Source organism: Cervus elaphus, chromosome 28 (assembly GCF_910594005.1).
Source record: "Cervus elaphus chromosome 28, mCerEla1.1, whole genome shotgun sequence".
Lineage (NCBI taxonomy): Eukaryota > Metazoa > Chordata > Mammalia > Artiodactyla > Cervidae > Cervus > Cervus elaphus.
Window position 1 is genome coordinate 43,910,340 of NC_057842.1, and position 22,283 is coordinate 43,932,622.

At 40.3% G+C, this 22,283-nt stretch overlaps 1 protein-coding gene, 1 long non-coding RNA gene and 1 pseudogene across 2 annotated transcripts in view; 1 reads left to right on the plus strand and 2 right to left on the minus strand.

Moving 5' to 3' along the window:
• Positions 1-22,283, minus strand: part of NR2E1 (nuclear receptor subfamily 2 group E member 1) — a 118,131-nt gene that overhangs the window by 72,560 nt on the left and 23,288 nt on the right. The gene's annotated exons all lie outside the window — the stretch shown is intronic.
• The window catches only part of LOC122685568, a 35,103-nt gene continuing 13,434 nt past the window's right edge, over positions 615-22,283 (plus strand). Inside the window, exons 1-2 of the long non-coding RNA XR_006338448.1 lie at positions 615-994; positions 13,134-13,253. This is a non-coding gene — a long non-coding RNA (uncharacterized LOC122685568). The remainder of the gene's footprint in view (positions 995-13,133; positions 13,254-22,283) is intronic.
• LOC122685563 lies at positions 6,142-7,271 on the minus strand (annotated as a pseudogene).

The following is a 22,283-nucleotide window of genomic DNA, read 5'->3' on the forward strand; positions in this document are numbered from 1 at the left end:
GTCAAAAGCACCTCTAATGGTAAGTTTTAAGGTTCCTATATGTCCAACATCAGGTGGGTTGAGATGTTTCTCCCACTTTAGGCAGCCCATTGCCCATACCCCTCTAAGGTCCAGGGCACCACAACTATCCCAGTCACACCTCCCTCACAGGCCACATTTGTGCAACACTCTTTCCCAAGAAGACGAAAAGAGAGTGTAGGGCATTTATTCTCTCCCTCCACTCGTTGAGAGTGAAAAAAAAAAGAAAGTTTATGTTATAGGCTACAAACACCCCTCTTCACCCTTGACCAGTGATTAACCCTCCTCTTACTCCCAATCTTGGCTCTAAGTTTGGTCCCGGATGGGGTGTCCTAGGAGGGTCAGGGGCTGCTGAAAACACCAGCTGTCATCACTTATCAGATCATGTACTAATTTACTGGCTTTCATTTAAATCCCCACCCCCTAAACCCATTAAGAACCGATTCTGCACTAGGCACTTTGTCAGGAGCAAGATTCAGGTTCTGAGGCACAAGGAACCTTTCCCTAGTTGGCTTGACCCTCTGCCCCCTCTTTGCTTTGGATGGGTTCTAAGAACGGTGACATCCAAAGCTCCACAAACGCTAAAACGGTAGGCACACACATTAATTCACACACGCCACAAACTCGGCCTGCCCCTGCCCAGCAACCCCTCGGGGCGCACCACCGCTATCTCTGACGCGTTTATGCACAGTCCTACTCGCCCGCCGCAGACAGACCGGTCCCCAAGCAGCCGTCCAGCCCCTCCAGCCGCGTAGCTGCGAAATCTGTCCTCTCCCTCTAACCCCATTCCCCGCACACCGCCCCAGGCGCTGCGCCGCGCCCGTGCCGGGCCAGTCGGGGAAACTGCGCGCTCAGTCATCTGGCAATCACAGACGCTCCGAGGAGGGGCGGCGCGCGGGAAACGAAAGCGGCTGGAACACAAACTCAAGTCCCCTAAGGCCGCGGTCGATCCGTGCAAGAAGTTGGAAATCCTCGGGTAGGCTAAGCGTTTTTGTTTTTTTTGTTTTTTTCTTTTTTTAAATGACACGTGGGGGGAAGGGCTGAATGTATCAAAATCATGTAAAATTTCTGTTCTTAGCAACATCCTTGTTATTAGAATGATGACTAAACCGCCAGGATTATTCTGGACTGTAAGTTATCAAGAGCCCACTAATTTCACATTAAAGCCCATTGACTGCAACGGCGTGATTGAAGGGTTTTTAACAATTAACATAATCAGAAAATGAGCTGAGATAATTTTTATTCAACTCATTACTTTTTAATCATGTATTTCTTTTAATTAATATCTTCTCCGTGAACATAACACAAAGCAGAGCCCCAGTGCTGGCCTAAACCAGCCTGTGGGACTGAATTTGACACAACCAAACACTGCACCAGCCGCATTCATTGTATCTCTATTGTGGTATTCGCAAAATAGAAAAATCTTGTCCAAAAGTCACCATATTGTTTTGCAACACAATATAAAGGGGGGAGGGGCTGAAGTTGCACAAGCCATACGATTTTTAAAATTCTACTTAGACTTTTATATTTGGGTGCCTTTCTTGGTTTGCAGCCAGACAGAAAGATACAAATGAGAAGGAACAAACAGGAAGAAGAACAAGAAGAGGAAAAGGCTTTTGGAGATGAATGTCCCATAGTGGGTTTCAGGTGCTCCTGCGTGCCACCAGGGCCAGCTGGAGGAACCTTAGAAGGCACAGAACTTGACATCAGCATGCCTGCTCGGCCTCACCTCGTCTCAGCTGGGCACCTGGGCCTGGCCCAGGCTGTCGGGGCTGAGGTGTTCAGCTTCAGTTCCCCCACCGTAATAAACCTCCTTGGGCTCAGACCCAATGGAATTAAATCCCTCTGCTCCCCAGCCCCAATGGCAAGTGGGCTGAACCTGCAGGCCCTTTCTTTTCAGTTAGGATATTGGACTGCTCAAGTATTTGCATTGTAGTCTTGGTGTCTTGACCCCAATGGCCCCCAACACTTCCTGGTAAGCACAACCTGGAAGACGTGATCCAACTCAAATGCTCAAATGGCTCAAATGGGTCAGAGAGTTGGCATTTTGATGGCAAATTGGACTCCAGCTTCCCCTACCTTGGTGGGCACATCTTGCCTGTGGCCTGACCACTGGATCTCCCAAGCCTACCAAAAAAAGGTTGTTTCTGGACTAAGATCTCTCACCCTGTGGGAGCTGCATCAGCCTCAGAAAAAAGAAACAAAGCCGACCCCTGGTGGAAGAAAATGAAAGTTGAGAATATAAGGAAGGCTTGTGAGGGCCTCCTGCCCAAACATCTGTACATGGGAGAAGGAAGGGAGAAGGAAGAGAGAGTGGGAAAGGGTAAATAAGGAAAAGGAAAATAGGAGAAGGCAGAAAACAGCAGAGATCATATGGTAGCAGGTGGAATTCAGGTCGAGAGAACTGGGAAGAATGAGAGACCAAATCCTTTGGGCCCCTTGGGTCAAGAATGCATCCTCAGTGCTTGTGTCCTGACTAGTGTCACTGATTAGGCAGGGAACTCTGATTTCTTCTCTTTCTCTCCAGTGAAGGTCAGAAGTTCTATGATTACAGAGGGAAGATGGAGGTCTCTGTTAGACACTGGCAGCATCTGCCTGCCTGTCTCAGAGGGCACGCAAGTTCCAGAAACTTCCTTTACTCTAGACAAAGCACTGCCTCCCACCATCCTAACCTCTCAGTCTTAGCTAAGTGATAGTAACTAAGGCAAAAATTCAACCTACCAAGTTCCATCCTCTCTGGCAACTGAGAACAACCACTGCCGAGAGGTGTGATGAAGATGCTGTCAGTGGCTGTGTTTTAGTGCATTATAGGAAGACAAATCTGCATGGTATGCTTATCTCTCCAATGCAAGTGCTAAACATGGGGGAGAGGGAGATGAGGGCAGGCAGACACACAAAGGGCACAGCTGTTCTGAAATCTGCTTTGATTAAAGCAGGTCAGGAGGATCAGTTTGGTGCCCTGGACAGGGGGCAAATTGCCTCTCTTGATAAACATTAATGAAATAGTTGTAGCACATTTTTGCCAAAGAAATAGACTGCAGGAAATATTATAAGAGGTAAGTACATGTTCCCATGAGAACAGACAGCACTGTGTCCCACAGAGTTTTGTCAGTGACAACATATGCTTCTTGTATAGTTTCTCCACTTCGCCTCACTGGTAGAGCCATCATTGCCTTGGGCCAAATCAGACCCAAACAATGACCTAGGCTTGAGATAAGGGATGCCAAGTCAACCAAGAGCCCTGGTAAATGAATTATAATTCCTATGGGCACCCCTGGAACAAGAGGCAGAGCTGTGGTGACCCCACTTTGGAACAGGGCACTCTCCTCAGGCCGCTGTATCGTCTCTTTAAAGCTTTCATGAACTCTTGACACATGCATCCTATTCAGTTTTTCCTGTTCATCAGAGCATCATGACACACTCAGTACGTCCTAGTATTGTAGCTATTGTTCTGAAAACAGCTAGAATGTTTCATAGCTTCTCTGGCTAACTTCAAAGGTGATTTTTTTTTTCCTACTTGGACTGAGTCTGAACACGGTGAAGCAAAGAGAAGAATGTACAATCATTCAGTTCAGTTCAGTCACTCAGTCATGTCTGACTCTTTGTGACCCCATGGACTGCAGCACACCAGGCTTCCCTGTCCATCATCAGCTCCCGGAGCTTGTTCAAACTCATGTCCATTGAGTCAGTGATGCCATCCAACTATCTCATCCTCTGTCGTCCCCTTCTCCTCCTACCTTCAATCCTTCCTAGCATCAGGGTCTTTTCCAAGGAGTCAGTTCTTCACATCAGGTGGCCAAAGTATTGGAGTTTCAGCTTCAGCATCAGTCCTTCCAATGAATATTCAGGACTGATTTCCTTTAGGATTGACTGGTTTGATCTCCTTGAAGTCCAAGGGACTCTCATGAGTGTTCTCCAACACCACAGTTCAAAAGCATCAATTCGTCGGTGCTCAGCTTTCTTTATAGTCCAACTCTCATATCCATACATGACTACTGGAAAAACCATAGCTTTGATCAGACGGACCTTTGTTGGCAGAGTAATGTCTCTGCTTTTTAATATGCTGTCTAGGTTGGTCATAGCTTTTCTTCCAAGGAGCAAGCGTCTTTTAAATTCATGGCTGCAGTCACCATCTGCAGTGATTTTGGAGTCCAAGAAAATAAAGTATTTCACTATTTCCATTGTTTCCCCACCTATTTGCCATGAAGTGATGGGACTGGATGCCATGATCTTTGTTTTTTGAATGCTGAGTGTTAAGCCAGTTTTTTTCACTCTCCTCTTTCATCAAGAGGCTCTTTAGTTCCTCTTTGCTTTCTGCCATAAGGGTGGTGTCACCTGCCAATCTGAGGTTGTTGATATTTCTCCCAGCAATCTTGATTCCAGCTTGTGCTTCATCCAGCCCAGCATTTTGCATGATGTACTCTGCATACAAGTTAAAAAAGCATTGCTACTGCTAAGTCGCTTCAGTCGTGTCCGACTCTGTGCGACCCCATAGACAGCAGCCCACCAGGCTCCCCCGTCCCTGGGATTCTTCAGGCAAGAACACTGGAGTGGATTGCCATTTCATTCTCCAATGCATGAAAGTGAAAAGTGAAAGTGAAGTCGTTCAGTCGTGTCGGACTCTTTGTGACCCCACTGGACTGCAGCCTACCAGGCTCCTCCATCCATGGGATTTTCCAGGCAAGAGTACTGAGTGGTTGCCATTGCCTTCTCCATAAATAAGCATTAAAGCAATTCAAGTTTTGAGACAGCCATACTGCACAATTCAGGTCAGAGCATACACTGAAAGACTCAATTATCTGAATTGTGTAGTCCACTCTCTATCACCAGATGATTATATAATTTTGCTTTCCTTTGTGCTCTGTAGATACAAGCTTGCTCTTTAGAAGAATTCTCAGGGCCTATAAGGAAGAGCTTAGTACCCTGAATGGTGTGTTGGGATGCCATCATCCCTTTGGTGAAAACTGAAAATCTACTCAGACTATATCTAGATTTTAAAAACCCAAATTAACATTCAGCAGAAAACAGAAAACTTAAATAGTACGTCACATTATAATAGCATGTCATACTTAAAAAAATTATTTATTTATTGGCTGTGCTGAGTCTTCGTTGCTGCACACAGGCTTTCTCTAGTTGCGGGGAGTGGGGTCTACTTTGTTGCAGTGCATGGGCCTCTCACTGCAGTGGCTTCTCTTGTGGAGTTCTAGGTGCACAGGCACAGTAGTTGTGACACTGAGGCTCAGGTGCCCCGTGGCAGGTGGAATCTTCTTGAACCAGGGATTGAACCTGGCATTCTTTGCACTGGCAGGCAGATTCTCAACCATTGGGCCAGCAGGGAAGTCCTAGCATGTCATACTTTTTTTCATAGATTTTATTGTGAAAAATTTTCACCACACACAAGGGTGTAATAACTCCCCATGAATCCATCACCCAACTCCAATAAGCATCACATTTGCCTTCTTGCTTCCTATCTCCCTCTTGGTTTGCTTAGGGTACTTTAAAGTGAATGCCAGATAATACATACCATTTCACCCTTAAACATTTCACTATACATCTCAAAAAATGACATATCATAGTTGCAATGTCAATATCACACTTAAGAAAAATAGTAATTCTCTAATATCATATAATACCCAGTCCATACTGAAATTTCTCTAATCATTTAAAAGAAAAATTTTAATAGTCTGTTTGAATCCAAATGAGATACACTTGTTTTTTTTTTTTTTTCCAATTTTAATTATGTCACCAAACTTCTAACAAGTAAGACTGCAAAGTTTTCATAGAGTTGTAGTCTTAGGGGGGCTGCTATGTTCCAAAGAATATGTTTTAATTCACAAAATATCATTGGTAACGTCTTGTCCATAAACATGGTTGGCAAAATTAAAAAAAGGCACAAAAGGGGAATAACGAGAAATGCTTTCCACTTTCAGTGAAGAGTACCAAAGCAAATATCTTTCACGAGAAAAGGCAGAGAAAAGTGTTCAGTACGTCATGCACAACTTGAGCTAAAAAAAAAAAAAAAAAAAAAAAAAAATTCTCTTCTAGGTCCTGAAGCTTGAGAAAATGAGTTTTCCTAATCACGTGCTTCATGTCAAATAAAATGTAAAGCTGCACAAATACATGTTTGGTTTAACAGTGGACCCTTTTTTTTTTTTAAGTGAGGCAATTAAACAAAGGACAACAAAACCAAAATACCTTCATCAACAAAGCAACTCCACCTGTCGCCTCTGTCCCTTTTACCACTTAGTGGGGTAAAATGTCCGGTAGAATGTAAAATGCAACATTCTCAATCATGGGATCTAGAAACTTTTCATGATAACTTATTGCAAATTGCACTTGACAGTTCACCACGACAATGGAAAACTGGCCCCTTGTTCGCTTATACAGTCCTTGAGCCCCAAAGGGAAGTCACCAGTAGAATGACCTGGATAAAAAGTTTGCAGCTGTGCTCAGCCAGCTAGCTCCACCCTCCGGGTGGGAGCCCACCCGGGACACCACCTTGTCCTGCTCCTTCGTGGGACTCTCATCCTCAGGCAGGTAGTCAGGCAGCTCCGTGTTCTGCTCTACCTCCACAGGCGTGTCCTGGAATGGGACCAGCATCTCTTCTCCACTTTCGCTCTTCACAACTTGCTGAGCCTTCATAACCTTGGTTGATGCTATCGCTGATGCCAAAGCCTCTGCTTTAAGGTCTGAACGGATTCGTACCACACATCTCTGAACGGCCATTTGAAAAGTAAAGCTAATAACACCTTTAATTTTAACAAGGCCTCTTCACACAGGTTTCTCCGGGACGTATCATCAAGACCATCTATATGCAAAACCACTGTTTTGGCACGTTTGTTTGTAGTTCCCAGGAAAAACTGAGCTTTCCTTCGACGTGAATCATTTCACTGAAACTATCCCCATCTGCCATATTGGAAGACTGAAGAATGTCATAGATTTCAGAGGCTAGCAGTTTTGTTTCCCCTGGAGTTGTAGACTTCTGTATAACATTTTGCAAGCTTAACATCATTCCCAGCTCTCCTTTCATCTTTTCTCTGTTGGCACGGCACTCTGCCAAGTATCGAAGAGCGAGCAAAGCTGAGTGGACAACAGGGGGGTTGGGATGGTCCATAAATAAAATAAGGCCAGGCAGACATCCCTGATCCTGGACAATGGCTCGTCGGTTTAAAGGATCTGCGGCTAGGTCTCGGAGGTGGTTAACTACAGAGAGCATCAGGTTCCTCATTCATGGTGGAGGCGGACGAATTCATCTTCTATGCCATACACGTGGACAAAATCTTCTTAAATTCACTCCAGCGCTCTAGGAATTCACAGCCTGCCGCACCATTAGGGCCACATCGATGATGAGGTAGAGGAACCCAGAGGCGCGTAGCAGGGTCAGTGACGACAAACGACCAAGCTGTCTTCTGGAGCCTAGACGCGAGGACGCTGGCCGAGATACACTTGTTTTTGATTGTACAGCTCTTAAATCTATTGAAAAAAATTCTTGGTTTGTTTTTGTTATGGCTTTTTAGTCTTTTGAAATCTTTTACTATAGTTCTCTCCTATCTCCTGCCCCCTCTTTTCACATGACATTGACTGTTTTATTTTTTAAGAAACCAGGTCAATTGTGCTGAGGAATGGAATTTGCCTGCTTGCTTCCTCATGGTATCATTTAGCAGAAGTTTCATGTGTCAGTGAAGCAGAAGTTCAACTTGATTTTCTATCTTCTGCATTTCTGAAGACTAGAAATAAGATCTAAAAATGAATAAATTCAGGTTCTTTTTTTTCTTCCATTGTTTGGGCAAGTATATATTAGAGGTGAATTTCACATTGCACAGAATCAGGAGGCCTGCAATGTCTTGTTCTGGTTTGAGTGACGCTCAGGTTGATCAATGTGTTCAGGTGATATCACTCCCTCATTATAAAGTTCCCATTACTCTATAACTTTGAATCAGGCATTTCACTAGGAGAAGCACATCATCCTTTTCAAAGCATATTTCAAGTAAATTATTTCTTTTTACCAGTGATACATATCATTTTTCTTATTGTATACAGGAGTGACAGAGAAGTCACTTTGGGGGTAACATAGTGCCTTTGGGGCACACACAAGTCCGAAATTAAAATCTTCTGATTTCTGACTCCAAATCCTTGTCTATGACAAGAAACATGACAGGCAATAATGCTTCCTGGTGTCCTGCCACTTGAAATCAAAGGAGTATTTAAAAACTGGACTTTTAAGAGTCAGTCTTTGACTTAAAAATCTTAGTTGGGAATTAATCACCATGGATCACTCTGGTCTGGAACACCAGATACAAGAAATTTGATTTGGTTGGTAATGAACATCTGAAAGCCCAAATCCCATCTTCATTGTTTGAGTGAACTTTTTGTTTGCATAGTTTTTGACAGATAAACCAAAGGGGATACTCTTCTCACTCAGAAATATTCTGGACCCCAGAACCGGGCTGTTTATAATAAAGGTTGTTTGTGTTTAGCTAAAAGTATCAGAAACACAAATTCCAGGGTCTTGAACAAACAGGATTTTATTTTCCTTACACAATGAGAAGGCCAGAGGTCAGCAGCTGCTTTGCTTTAGTGACTTAACGATTATAGGATAGCTGTTGTCTCTCAGTCTTTTCTGCGGGGTCTCAAGGTGGCTGTTGCATGTCCAGTCATTATTTCTGCATTCAAGACAGAAGACGGGAGCTCAAGAAAAGGCCATGCCAGCCACATCTATTCCTGTCAATTAGGGGAACATATGCTTCACCAGAACCCCTCTAGCAGTATTCTTTTGGGTCAGAACTGGATCATGTGGCATCCTAAACTGCTAGAGAGCTGGGAATGCTGTATCTGGCATTCAAATCTCTATTGTAGAGGCAGCAAGAGAGAGATGGAGATTGGCCATAAATGAAATGCTGATCCACCTACATCAAGCCCAACCCTCTTTGTTCTCTAACACATACTATCTCCTACATTTCCATGAAACCAAGTCATTCATTCTGAAGAATGGTAAGAAGTAAGAATACCCTTATTCCTGACTTCTTTGACCACAAGGGATGGTAGTCAGACAAAGATTGGCTCCACATATGGAATGAAGTTAAGTCAAAGAAAAACAAATACAGTATATTAAAGCATATATATGGAATCTAGAAAAAAATGGTACTGATGAACCTATGTGCAGGGAAGGAATGGAGATATAGATGTAGAGAATGGACTTATGGATACAGGGAAGGAAGGAGAAAGTGGGACAAATTGAAAAGATAGCATTGACATATATACACTACCATATGTAAAATAGCCAGCTAGTGGAAAGCTGCTGTATAACACAGGGAGCCTAGCCTGGTGCCCTGTGATGACCTAGAGGGGTGAGATGGGGTGGGGGTGGGAGGGAAAGAAGAGTTATGACTGATTCATGTTGTAGGACAGAAACCAACACAACATTATAAAATAATTATCCTCCAATTAAAATTTTTTTTTAAAAAATTGGTTCCAACCTCTAGGAGGCGATGAGTACCTTGAGTGCTAAGGTAGATGAAGTTGAATTTTACTAGTCTTTGAATTCCATGGTTTGTTTAAGGCTATTAGAGAATTTTAAAGATATCAGACTGGGTTGGAGTGAGAGTGAGAAATACTGGAAGATCTGCAAAGCACAAAATGTAAGACAGGGTATCAACAAAAAGTCTACAAACAACAAATGCTGGAGAGGATGTGGAGAAAAGGGAACCCTTGAACACTGTTGGTGGCAATATAAATTGGTACAGCAACTATGGAAAACAGTATGGTGTGTCCTCAAAAAACTAAAAATGGAACTAACATATGATCCAGCAATTCCACTCCTGGATATATATCTGGAAAAATGAAAACACTAATATGAAAGGATACATACACCCTGGTGTTCACAGCAGCACTGTTTATAATAGCCAAGACATGTATGTACCAAGTGTCCATCCCAAGTGTCCATCAATAGATGACTGAGGGGCATCCCTGGTGGCCCAGCAATTAAGACTCTGTGCATCCAAGGCAGAGGACGTGGGTTCAATCCCTGGTCATGGAAATAAGATCCCACATGCTGTACAGTGCAGCCAAGAAATTTAAAATATAATAATAATTAAGACATAGACAACTGAATTGAGAAGATGGACCATTAGTCATAGAAAATGAAATACTGTCATTTGCGGCAATGTGGATGGACCTAGAGAATATTATGCTTTAGTGGGATAAGTCAGACAGGTAAAGACAAATACTATATGATATCACTTATATGTGGAATCTAATAATAATAATAATAATCTAAAGGTAATACAAATGAATGTATGTGCAAAACAGAAACAGACTCACAGATATGGGAAGGAAACTGTGGTTACCAAAGGGGAGAGGCTATAATGTGTGTAATCCCTGTCCTACACAGTATATCCTTGTTGCCTATTTATTTTATATAGAGTAATTTGTATCTGGATGAAGCACAAGCTGGAATCAAGATTGCTGGGAGAAATATCAATAACCTCAGATACGCAGATAACACAACCCTTATGGCAGAAACCGAAGAACTAAACAGCCTCTTGATGAAAGTCAAAGAGGAGAGTGAAAAAGTAGGCTTAAAACTCTACATTCAGAAAACTAAGATCATGGCATCTGGTCCCATCACTTCATGGCAAATAGATGGGGGAAAAATGGGAACAGTGCCAGACTTTATTTTGGGGGGCTCCAAAATCACTGCAGATGGTGACTGCAGCCATGAAATTATAAGAAAGATGCTTGCTCCTTGGAAGAAAAGCTATGACCAGCCTAGACAGCATATTAAAAAGCAGAGACATTACTCTGCCAACAAAGGTCCATCTAGTCAAAGCTATGGTTTTTCCAGTTGTCATGTATGGATGGGAGAGTTGGACCTCAAAGAAAGCTGAGCACCGAAGAATTGATGCTTTTGAACTGTGGTGTTGGAGAAGACTCATGAGAGTCCCTTGGACTTCAAGGAGATCAAACCAATCAATCCTAAAGGAAATCAGTCCTGAATATTCATTGGAAAGACTGATGTTGAAGCTGAAACTTCAGTACTGATGCAAAGAACTGACTCCTTGGAAAAGACCCTGATGCTGGGAAAAATTGAAGGCAGGAGGAGAAGGGGACAACAGGGGATTGAGATGGTTGGATGCCATCACTGACTCAATGGGTATGAGTTTGAGCAAGCTCCGGGAGTTGGTGATGAACAGGGAATCCTGGTGTGCTGCAGTCCATGGGGTTGCAAAGAGTTGGACACGACTGAATGACTGAACTGAACTGAAGTAATACCTTATAATGGAGTATAACCTGCAGAAATACTGAATCACTGTGCTGCACACTTGAAACTAACATAATAAAATCAATTATACTTCCATTTTAAAAAAACCAGGGTACTATAAGTCAGAAAGCGCTCTTGACAACAGGAGATTTCCACTATAGAAGGATTTCTAGTTACTTCTGTCCAAAAATGTCTGCTACATGTGATTTCTAAATGCTTGAAAATTCCTTCAATAGTGGGAAAAACCTGTAACAATGTTAAAAACTCAAAAAGTTCTGGAAGGGTAACATTAACTTACATTTAAAAAAAACTTAAAGAGCCTCCAGTAAAATAATGTCATTCTTATTTAATTCAAATAAAGTTCAGATTCTTCACCCCAGGAGCCAAAAGTGGGCAGTCAGCCCTCTTGTTTCCTGGTAGTACAGCAGAGATATGGTTAGAACATTAAAAAAAGATTTTACTCAAGGCTAACTAGAAAAAGAGATGATAAGACAGAAATAAACAGTTTGCAAGACAGCATGATCCATGATTAAAGACACCATTAGTCAGAGAACCCAGGGAAAGAAAGCTTTTGGTTAGCTTCCCTCTACCTGGTAGATGCCATTCTGACCTCCATCAGTCAAGCACGGACTTAGTGCTATTTAAACTCCCAGGAATCTAACTTGAGAGAGGCTTTCTCCCTCCTTAGATTCTGACCAGTGTTCTAGTTTTGTGTCTGAGCTTTCCAAACTTAGTCAGATGACTGACGTCCCTGCCCCTCATCCTGCCCGCCGCCACCCCCGCCCCCACCCCCTGCAAATGACCTCCCTCTTCAGGTGAGAAGTGTATTCATAAGACTTGAGTTCTGATCTTGACCCTGGCAAGCACCAGTGGAATATTCTTCACATCAGAATAGAAGTTAGTTCCAAAATTTATACACAACTGGGGTACATAAAATCATGGCTGGTGGAGGTGGGGGTATATAATGGGAATGTAGTGTCCATACAAGGGCCAATATTAGCTTCTCTTGAGTGGAGAAGGACTATCTGAACGAGAAGTGAGGGGAAACTACCCAACATGGAAATGAGCAAAAGGGTAACTGTAGGATTGAAAGATATATCATATTTTCCAAACAGGTAGTAAAGAAGTGCATTAGTATTTCTTTGTGGGAATTCCAGACCCTTTGTTTCTGAGAACTCCCTGGGAGTCTTACATGCTGTCCCTAGAACTAGTCCTGTGGCCATCCTGGGACATCAGCCCTTTTCCTCTGACGTGCTCTAGTAAGGTGTCTTATTTTGTCCCAACAAAGTCTCCATTTTGGGCACTGCTTATCTCTGCACCAGTCTGAACATGTGAGTGCCCTGAAATACTCTCAGGACATACTCCTGGCTCTTCTCCCCTCACAGATAAGTCCCTGATCCTTCCTGAAGAGTCACTAATGTTGATGTTTCTGGAGACTCAAGATCTTAACTTTTTACAGACAGCATAATTTAAAAAACTATATCTTTTAGTTCTTGCTGGTTTAGTTCTTTCAGATCCTTTGCTTAGAAGAAGAGGATTTTAAGGGGCTGGACTTGAGGAGCCAGTCTAAGCCAGATTTCTTATTATGCTCAAAAAAATCACTTCTCTACCTATCCCTTTGTCCCTGAACCAAATGTCAAGCCCATGGCCCCAGGAATCCATTATTTCTCAGCAAGCCCTTGGCTTTCTCAAGCTCCAGACTTTAGTAGCTGCCTTCCCACACCCTCATACCTCCAACCCCATCAAATGTACTCAGATGTGTGAATCCCAGAGCTTACCTCTGTTAGGCTTATGCTGGGACCTCTGCTATATATGTTTTGTCCACCTCACTACTTTTCCATTTTTCTGCTACCAGGTAGGTCTCTAGCACCAGTGTCCATATGGTAGAAGGAGCATCTCCAAATGGCTGCTGCCAGTGTCTACATTCCCAGGGTGAGCTGCAGTTGCTTCCTGCCTCTCCAGAAGACTCTTCAAGGTGAGTAAGGAGGTCTGACCCAGGCTTCTCTCAAATCACTGCTTCTGCCCTAGGTCCCAGAGTGTATGAGATTTAGTGTGTGCCCTTAAGAGTGAAGTCTATTCACCCCAGCCCTCTAGGACTCTTGAAAGTAAAGACGACTGGCCTTCAAAGCCAAATGTCTAGGGGCTTGTCTTCCTTGTGCAATACTCCCAGGCTGGGGAGCCCAATGTGGGGCTCAGACTTCTCACTCCTTTGGGAGAATCTGCAATGTAATTATTCTCCAGTTCGTTGGTCACCCACCTGGGAGTATTGGACTTGACTGAACTATGAGTCCAGCCCTCTAACCTGTCTTCTTGTGGTTCCTTCTTTAGTTGTAGAAGATCTTTCCTGGTAGGTTTCAGTGGTTTGCACTTATAGTTGTTCCGTGGATAGTTGTGATATTTGGTGTGTCTATGAACTCCTCAGGTGGGCTCAAGGTCTTTCTACTCTGCTGTTGTATCTTCTTCATCTTTAAAAAAAAAATCTCTGAATAATATGTGACCATATGGATATACCACAAGTTTATCCATTCACTTTTTGTTGTTTCAAATATTTTGGCAATTATGAAAATACTAGTAACACTTGTTGAAACACTGACACAGTGATATAAAAACATATACAAATTTGGAATAGGCTAGATATAGATAATTATATAAAATAATGTAGGATAAGGAGGTATAGCAAAAAAATTAAGAGGGAAGGTTTATTCAATAAATGTCATAGAGATAACTAGTTGACAATTTGAAAACAGCAAACTGTTTAGGATTTCATCTTACATATTTGGGCTACTTAACAGTTCTCTCACTGTCCATAAGCTGTTTCATAAAAGGATTCTTTCACTCATCAAAATAAAAGGTAAATAGAGGGCAGTGAGTAGTATTAATCCCTTTCCCTGGAAGGGCTGCTGTTTCGTGGACAGTGTGGTACTCAAGTAGACAGGACCTGACCAGCATGTTGCTACTGTAGAGTAGGTAGGCCCATCTGTAAATAGGAGTGTGTGCATGTGTGACAAGTTGCTTCAGTCAGTCCAACTCTCTGAGCCCCACGAACTTAGCCTGCCAGGCCCCTCTGTTTATGAGATTCTCCAGGCAAGAATACTGGAGTGTGTTGCCATGCCCTCCTCCAGCGGATCTTTCTGACCCAGGGATAGAATCTAAGTCTCTTATGTCCCCTGCATCAGCAAGCAGGTTCTTTATCACTAATGCCACCTGGGAAGCCCAAACAGGGATGCAGCACAAGTCAGTTTTGTAGCTTCCCGATGCATTTATAGAAGTCCCTAGAGCAGTAACATGTAGGAATGAAGAAACTTACTTTTCTTGTTTCAGTTAGGAGAGTTTAGGTTATGTTTTAGTAACAACCTCAAATCTTAGTGGTTTATAAGAACAAAGATTTATTTATTGCTCATGAATAGCTCAGTTGGTGAAGAGTCTGCCTGCAATGCAGGAGACCCAGGTTCGATTCCTGGGTCGGGAAGATCCCCTAGAGAAGGAAATGGCAACCCACTCCAGTATTCTTGCCTGGAAAATCCCATGGACAGAGAAGCCTGGCAGGCTACAGTCCATGGGATCACAAGAGTCGGACATGACTTAGCAACGAAACCACCAACCATGCTACATAGCCACTGCAGTGAGGCTAGAGGCTTCTGCTCCTTGCTTTCCTACTCTGAGACCCAGTCTAATGGAACAAACTGCCTTCTCCAATACTGCCAGTTGCCACAGCCAACAGAAAGAGGACTTTGAAAGGTCTAGTATAAACAGTCAAATGTTCTAGCCCAAAAGAGATCTGCTCAAAATTCATTAGCCAGGATTAGTCACATGGTTCTTTTCAACCACATGCTTTACGAAGCCCACCCCAGCTTTGAGAAGAAAGAAGGGGAACTATATATATGATAGGTGGTAATTTTAAGAATTTAGTACCAGGAAGTTTCATCTTTTATAAAGGATAATTATGTTTGTCCTTTTCTGATAATAAGAATTTTATAACTACCAATAATAGGTGCCAGGAATTCTATACATTTTTTTTTTACTCCTTATTATAAAAGTACAGTTGCTACTAGATGGGAACACTGTGGCTTCATGAGGTTAAATAGGTAAATTAGAGGTAAATAGTAGTGGCAGACCAGGAGTTGAACCTCATGTTGATAGACTAAGTATAGGGCTAAATTTCACAGTAGGTCATTTGCTAGTTCCTATGATTAGCATATTAGAGTCCTTTTTTTTTTCAGCTTTAAAAAAATCCTTATATTAATTTTAAGCTTGTGTATATATTTTTGTGTGTTATCTCAAATATTTTTAAGTACCAGGGAAAATTTATTGCAAGTGTCTCAAAAGTATTCATAACTTATATAAATAACTCATACACACTGAAAAAGGAAACATTAAAACTTCAAAAAATCAGTAGGAAAAATCACAGATATTCCTGAAAAAAAGAGAGGGAAATCTGGTTTTATAGAAAGCAAAATATGTTCAAATGTACTAGTTAATAACAAAAAACCCACCTATATTAAATTGTTTTTAATTATCCAATTTTGGCAAGGTTTTGGTATAACTGAGGTACTCATGCATTACATGAATTATTATTAAACTAACAGTTATTTGGGATATAACTGGAACCCACATTAAGATTCACAAAAATGATCACTTTATTTAATTCAACAACTATAAATATTAATCCCAAGGGAAAATTTAAAAGATAGGAAATATTAAATATGTGAAAATGTTTATTACAGTGTTAAAATTGAAAGTGATATGGTGTGGTTACATTGTGAAATGTCTACTCAATGAAATATGCTGTCATTGAATATTATAAGTATGAAGACATTCTAGACATGAAAAATATATATGCTAGATATGTTACATGATTACAAGTATGAAAATATATATATATATCATGGCAAAAGAATATATAAAGAATAGTGATAATGGCTGCTCTATAATGTTGAGTAATTATTAGCCACTTTTTCTGCGCTTTCCAATATTCATTTAATACCTTTATATGAGTTTCACAGTAACTATAACTCAGAAGAATATTAAGTATACTTCATTGACATGGCCTCTACAATTTACAAACCCTAAGGAATATGCTTTCATTCTATAAGAAACACAGGAAAGTAATAAAGATGGTAATCTTAAGGGTAATCTTAAGATGGTAATCTTAATCATGGAGAAACAGTAACAAACCAGGACACTCAAGGGTGGGAACATAGGTCCAGAACTGGGAGTTTATACACAACAACACTGGATGTGGACAGGTTTCCTCACACTGGATCCTGTCTAAGTGAGATATCATGGAATAGCAGAGGAGAACTCATGGTCTTTGCTGATCATTAACTTTCAGAAAGAAGGGAGAAGAGTTAAGCTAAATGTCCTTAGTTCTTAGAAAAATTTAGAACTCTTCTAAAATTCACCAATCAAATAAGTCTCTTTACTTGCTCTGCAATGAAGTAAGTAAAGGGATGGAGAGGCCAGGAGTATTACAGTAATTGAGTTCTTTGAACATGGAAAAAAACTAGGGAGTGGAGAATGTATTTGAAAATAAGAACAACTAAAAATAAATGGGATTAGGCATTCAACACCAGAAGCTACAAAGAAAAAAAAAATCCATAGAAAGTAGAGTGAAAGAAAAAATAAAGATAAAATCAGAAATTAAAATGAAAACAAGCAGAAAAATAAAAATATGATTAATAAAACCAAGTGCAGTTTGTTTGAAAAGACCAAAAAGATATACATACCTTTTATAACATAATCAAGAAAACAAGATAATGGCATTAAGTGAACATTATTAGAAATTTTAAAGGGCAACACAACTACAGAAGTTGTAAATAATTTAAAAATCAGGAACATTTTATTAATTTTGCCAGTATGGTGGGAAAAAGATATAATAGTCAATTTTCTAGAAAAATAAAAATCCCTAACAGTCAAGAAGAAACAGAAAAACTGAATAGAGCAATAACTGTTAGGAAAATTTTACTGATATAAAAAACTATCCCTCTGAAAAGTATAAGGCTGTTTTAAAATATACTCAGGGTTTGTCTTAATCAGGTATTAAGACCTTAGGACACAAAAGTTATTGTCATGAAGGAGGAAGTTTTTATACTTTCAGATCTCTAGAAATAGAAGGCACAAAATGCCAAGCAGAGGGGCCACACATGAAAGCAGGCAGGGATGATCAAGAGACAGAAGGAGCAAGGAGGAAGGTATAGCCAGATCCTTGATTGTGGTTTTTAGTGGGAAGGAATGGATGGGGCATGGTAGGCAAAGTGAGCACCTTCAGAACTGGATAGTTTGAATACTTTTGGCAGGCTCTGGGCTATAAGGGGGTAGTCCCTAGTTGTTCAGTACTGGCCCTAGGATGATTTATCACTGGGGGATAAAAGTCCCAGACTACAGCACTTGGATAAAAGGAGGAAGATCTAGACTTAGGGTTGTTTGGTTTTCACAACAAAGACATTGTTCAGTCACTAAGTCGTGTTTGACTCTTTGTGACCCATGGACTGCAGCCTGCCAGGCTTCCCTGTCCTTCACCATACCCCAAAGCTTGCTCAAACTCCTGTCCATTGAGTCAGTGATGCCATCCAACCATCTCCTTCTCTGTTGCCCCTTTCTCCTCCTGCCCTCAACCTTCCCCAGCATTAGGTTTTTTTTTTCCCAATGAGTCGGCTGTTTGCATCAGGCAGCCAAAGTATTACAGCTTCATCATCAGTCCTTCCAATGAATATACAGGGTTGTTTCCTTTAGGATTAACTTGTTTGATCTCCTTGCTGTCCAAGGGACTCTCAAGCAGTCACTAAGTCATGTCTGACTCTTATGAACCCACAGACTAGAGCCCATCAGGTTCCTCTGTCCATGGGATTTCCCAGGCAAGAATACTGGAGTGGGTTGCCATTTCCTTCTCCAGGGGATCTTCCCGACCCAGAGATTGAACCCAGGTCTCCTGCACTGCAGCCAGTCTCCTGCATTGAAGGCAGATTCTTTGCCAACTGAGCCATTAGGCAAACCATCAAGAGTCCTCCAGCACCACAATTTGAAAGCATCAATTCTTCAGTGCTCAGCTGTCTTTAGGGTCCACCTCTCACCTCTGTACATGACTACTGGAAAAACCATAGCTTTGACTATATGGACCTTTGTCAATAAAGTGATGTTTCTTCTTTTTAATATGCTGTCTAGGTTGGTCATAGCTTTCCTTCCAAGGAGCAAGCGTCTTTAAATTTCATGGTTGCAGTCACCGTCTGCACTGATTCTGGAGCCCAAGAAAATAAAATCTGTCACTGTTTTCATTGTTCCCCCATCTATTTGCCATGAAGTGATGGGACCGGATCCCATGGTCTTAGTTTTTTGAATGCTGAGTTTTAAGCCAGCTTTTTCACTCTTCTCTCTCACGTTCATCAAGAGGCTCTTTAGTTCCTCTTCACTTTCTGCCATTAGAGTGATATCAACTGCATATCTGAGGTTGCTGATATTTCTTCTGGCAGTCTTAATTCCAGCTTGGGATTCATCCAGCCTAGCATTTCACCTGATGTACTCTGCAGAGAAGTTCAGTAAGCAGAGTGACAATATAGTCTTTTTGTACTCCTTTCCCAGTTTTGAACCAGTCAGTTGCTCTATGTCCAGTTCTAATGGTTGCTTCTTGACCTGCATACAGGTTTCTTAGGAGACAGGTAAGGTGGTCTGGTATTCTCATCTCTAAGAATTTCCCACAGTTTGTTGCGATCCATATAGTCAAAGACCTTAGTGTAGTCAGTAAAGCAGAAGTAGATGTTTTTCTGGAACTCCGTTGCTTTCTCTATGATCCAAGAAAGGTTGACAATTTGACCTCTGGTTCTTCTGCCTTTTCTAAATCCAGTTTGTACATCTGGAAGTTCATGAACAAAGACATGTTCAAAGGCAAAATTGTTTGTTATCTCTATGAATGGTCTAGTCCAGGAAGGAGAAGTCCCTCCTCAAGTCTATAAGGCCACAAGATGTCAAGGCATCATAAAATACCAAAAAAAAAACCCACAAAAAATAAAAAACCACGATTAACATACAGGCATAAGTGAGTTATACCAGTCCATGAACAAAGAAAAACTGTATCTTTGCAAACTGTCCTAGAAAAAAGGAGAGAGGGAAAGCTACCAAACTCATTTTATGAAGCTGGGATAACCTTGAAACCCAAAGTGAAGTAGAAGAAAATAAAACTTTAATCTCATGAGCACAAATGCAAACTAAACTGAGTGCAAAAATGATAACTTTAGGTAACTATTAATTTAATTGACCATATTAACATACCAAAGAATAAATATATGATTATCTCAAAAGATACATTTAAAATCATTTGATAAAATGCAATCCCCACTCATGATTTTAAATAATCTCTCAGTAAAATATTAATAGAAGAGAATTTCCCCAACCTGATTATTTGCTATCTACTAAAAACATACACAAACAGTATGCTAAGTATTTTAAAACTTCAGAAAAATTCCCTTTTAAAGTTGGGAACAAGATAATACTATATACTATCACTCCTATTATTCAACATTATACAGAGATCCTTGCAAATCCACTGAGATTTAGAGGTTTAAAGATCCAAAATATACGCTTTACTCTTCTTAGTTATGAGCAATAGATACTATTGACTCTGGCTGATTAGGCAGAAAGAGCTTATTACAAGAATATTTGTCAGCTCACAGAATCATTGGGAGAGTTGAAAAACCAGGCTTAAGCTGCATTTCCACAAGAGCCCATAACATGTGGTAGAAACAGTCTGAGAAGAAATCCTTTGCTGCCACCACTGAGCCTCAGACATTACTGTTAGACCACTGTCACTTCTACTCCTGCAAGTTGACTGCAACTGCTACTCCTAACACCAATGCCACCTCTGCTCCATCACTATTGTTACTGTCACTGCTGTCACTACTAGTGTCATTAAATGCCTATTCCTTAGCTGCAAGGAAGGCTGGGAGGGAAGTCTGAAACATTTTAAGCTCCTAAAGAGGAAGAAGTCTTTGTCTTACAACCAGACTCATAATGCAGGAAACTCCTTAAGCACAGAAAGGAGTTGAGATGCTGGATGTCCAAAATAAATGACAAATATACACCCCAAAAGAGAAAGTAAAAACTGTTCTTATTTGAAGATGCTACAATAATCTATATGGAAAATTTAAGGTAAATTATAGGCAATCTTGTAAAATTAATGGCAAAATTTATAACATACAAATAAACAGCATTTCTATAAATCAGCAATAAAAAATTAAAAATCTAACAGGAAAGAAAGATATCATTCACTATATTAAACATACTATAAGGTATCTGGGACTAAATCTAACAAAAGATGTATACTTTTTTACAGAAGAAAACTACAGCATATTATGAAGGATATAAGGAAGGCTTGTTAAAAATGGAGGTAATACTATGTTCTTGTTTGGGAAGACTCAGTTTCAGGATATGTGTAAATTTAAAATAATTCCAATAAAAATCCCACCTGGATTTTTATGCAACTTGAGAATCTGATTAAAATGCAAATGGAAGAACAAATATCTACAAATATTCCAAACAATTCTGAAAAAAATGAACAAGGAAGTGGGACCTGTTCTTTAAAGTATTTAGTAATTATTAAGTTTTGGCAATTAAGATAGTTTGGTATTGATTCAAGACTGTTCAAAGAGATTAGCTGAATGAAACAGAAATTCCAGAAACAGACTCATGCCTTTAAGGGATACTAATCTATGACAGAAGTGATATTTAAAATCAGGGGTAAAAGTACGGATGAGTTAATAAATGAAGTTGTAACTCACTTTCCATACAGAAAATTAAGATCCTTACTTCACACAAAACACAAAAGCAAATTTAAAATAGATTAAAACTCGAAGTGTAAAAAACCAAAACTTGTAAACTGCTTGAAGAAAATATAGACAGTATCTTTAGCATCTTGGATCACAGAAGATTTCTTGAACTAGAAACAAAAACCATAAATCATAAAGGCCAAGAACTAATATTTGGCTATGTTAAACTGTTTTTTGTAAAACAAAAGGCATATAATCAAAGTGTAATGAAAAGCACAAACAATCCAATAGGAAGATGGTCATAGTATGTGAGCAACAGAGACTGAAGAGACTAAGAAATTCAAATGATTTATCAACATGTGAAAAGATGATCAGCTTTATAGGTAATCAGGAAAAAAAAATGTAAAATAACAATGAGATAGCATGTATTACCAGCTAAGGGTTGGCATGCAAGCTGGGTAAAGGTAAATCTCTTAAACTACTGGCATAAGTATAAACAGGTATAATCACTTTAGAAGAACAATTTGCAAATATGTAATAATATTTCAATAACTTCTAGGTTTTTAGAAACTCTTGCTTATGTACTCAAAGAGATATATCCAGAGATGCTAATTGTCACTTCATTCGTAACACAAAAAAGGAAATAAATGTCCATTAATAGGAAAATGAATGAGTAGAATTTTCAGTAAAATGTGTTAATCCATAGAACGAATACTGAATAGTGGATACAAGGTACTAACTAGATCTAAATAGATCAATGAATAGATGTCAAAAATATAATATTGAGATGAAAGAGCAAGATGCATAATAATTCATACATTATGAAACCATTTCTATAAACTGAAAACATGAAACATTGTACATATTTATATATACAAAAGGTTCATTGATAGGTATTTATATAAAAGTATATAATGATTAGCTATTTTAAAGATATACATTCAGTTCAGCTATTTTAAAGTTATACATTCAGTTCAGTTCAGTTGCTCAGTTGTGTCCGACTCTTTGCAACCCCATAAGCCACAGCACACCAGGCCTCCCTGTCCATCACCAACTCCCGGAGTCTACCCAAACACATGTTCATTGTGTCAGTGACACCATCCAACTATCTCATCCTCTGTCATCCCCTTCTCCTGCCCTCAATCTTTCCCAGCATCAGGGTCTTTTCAAATGAGTCAGCTCTTTGCATCAGGTGGCCAAAGAATTGGAGTTTCAGCTTCAACATCAGTCCTTCCAATGAACACACAAGA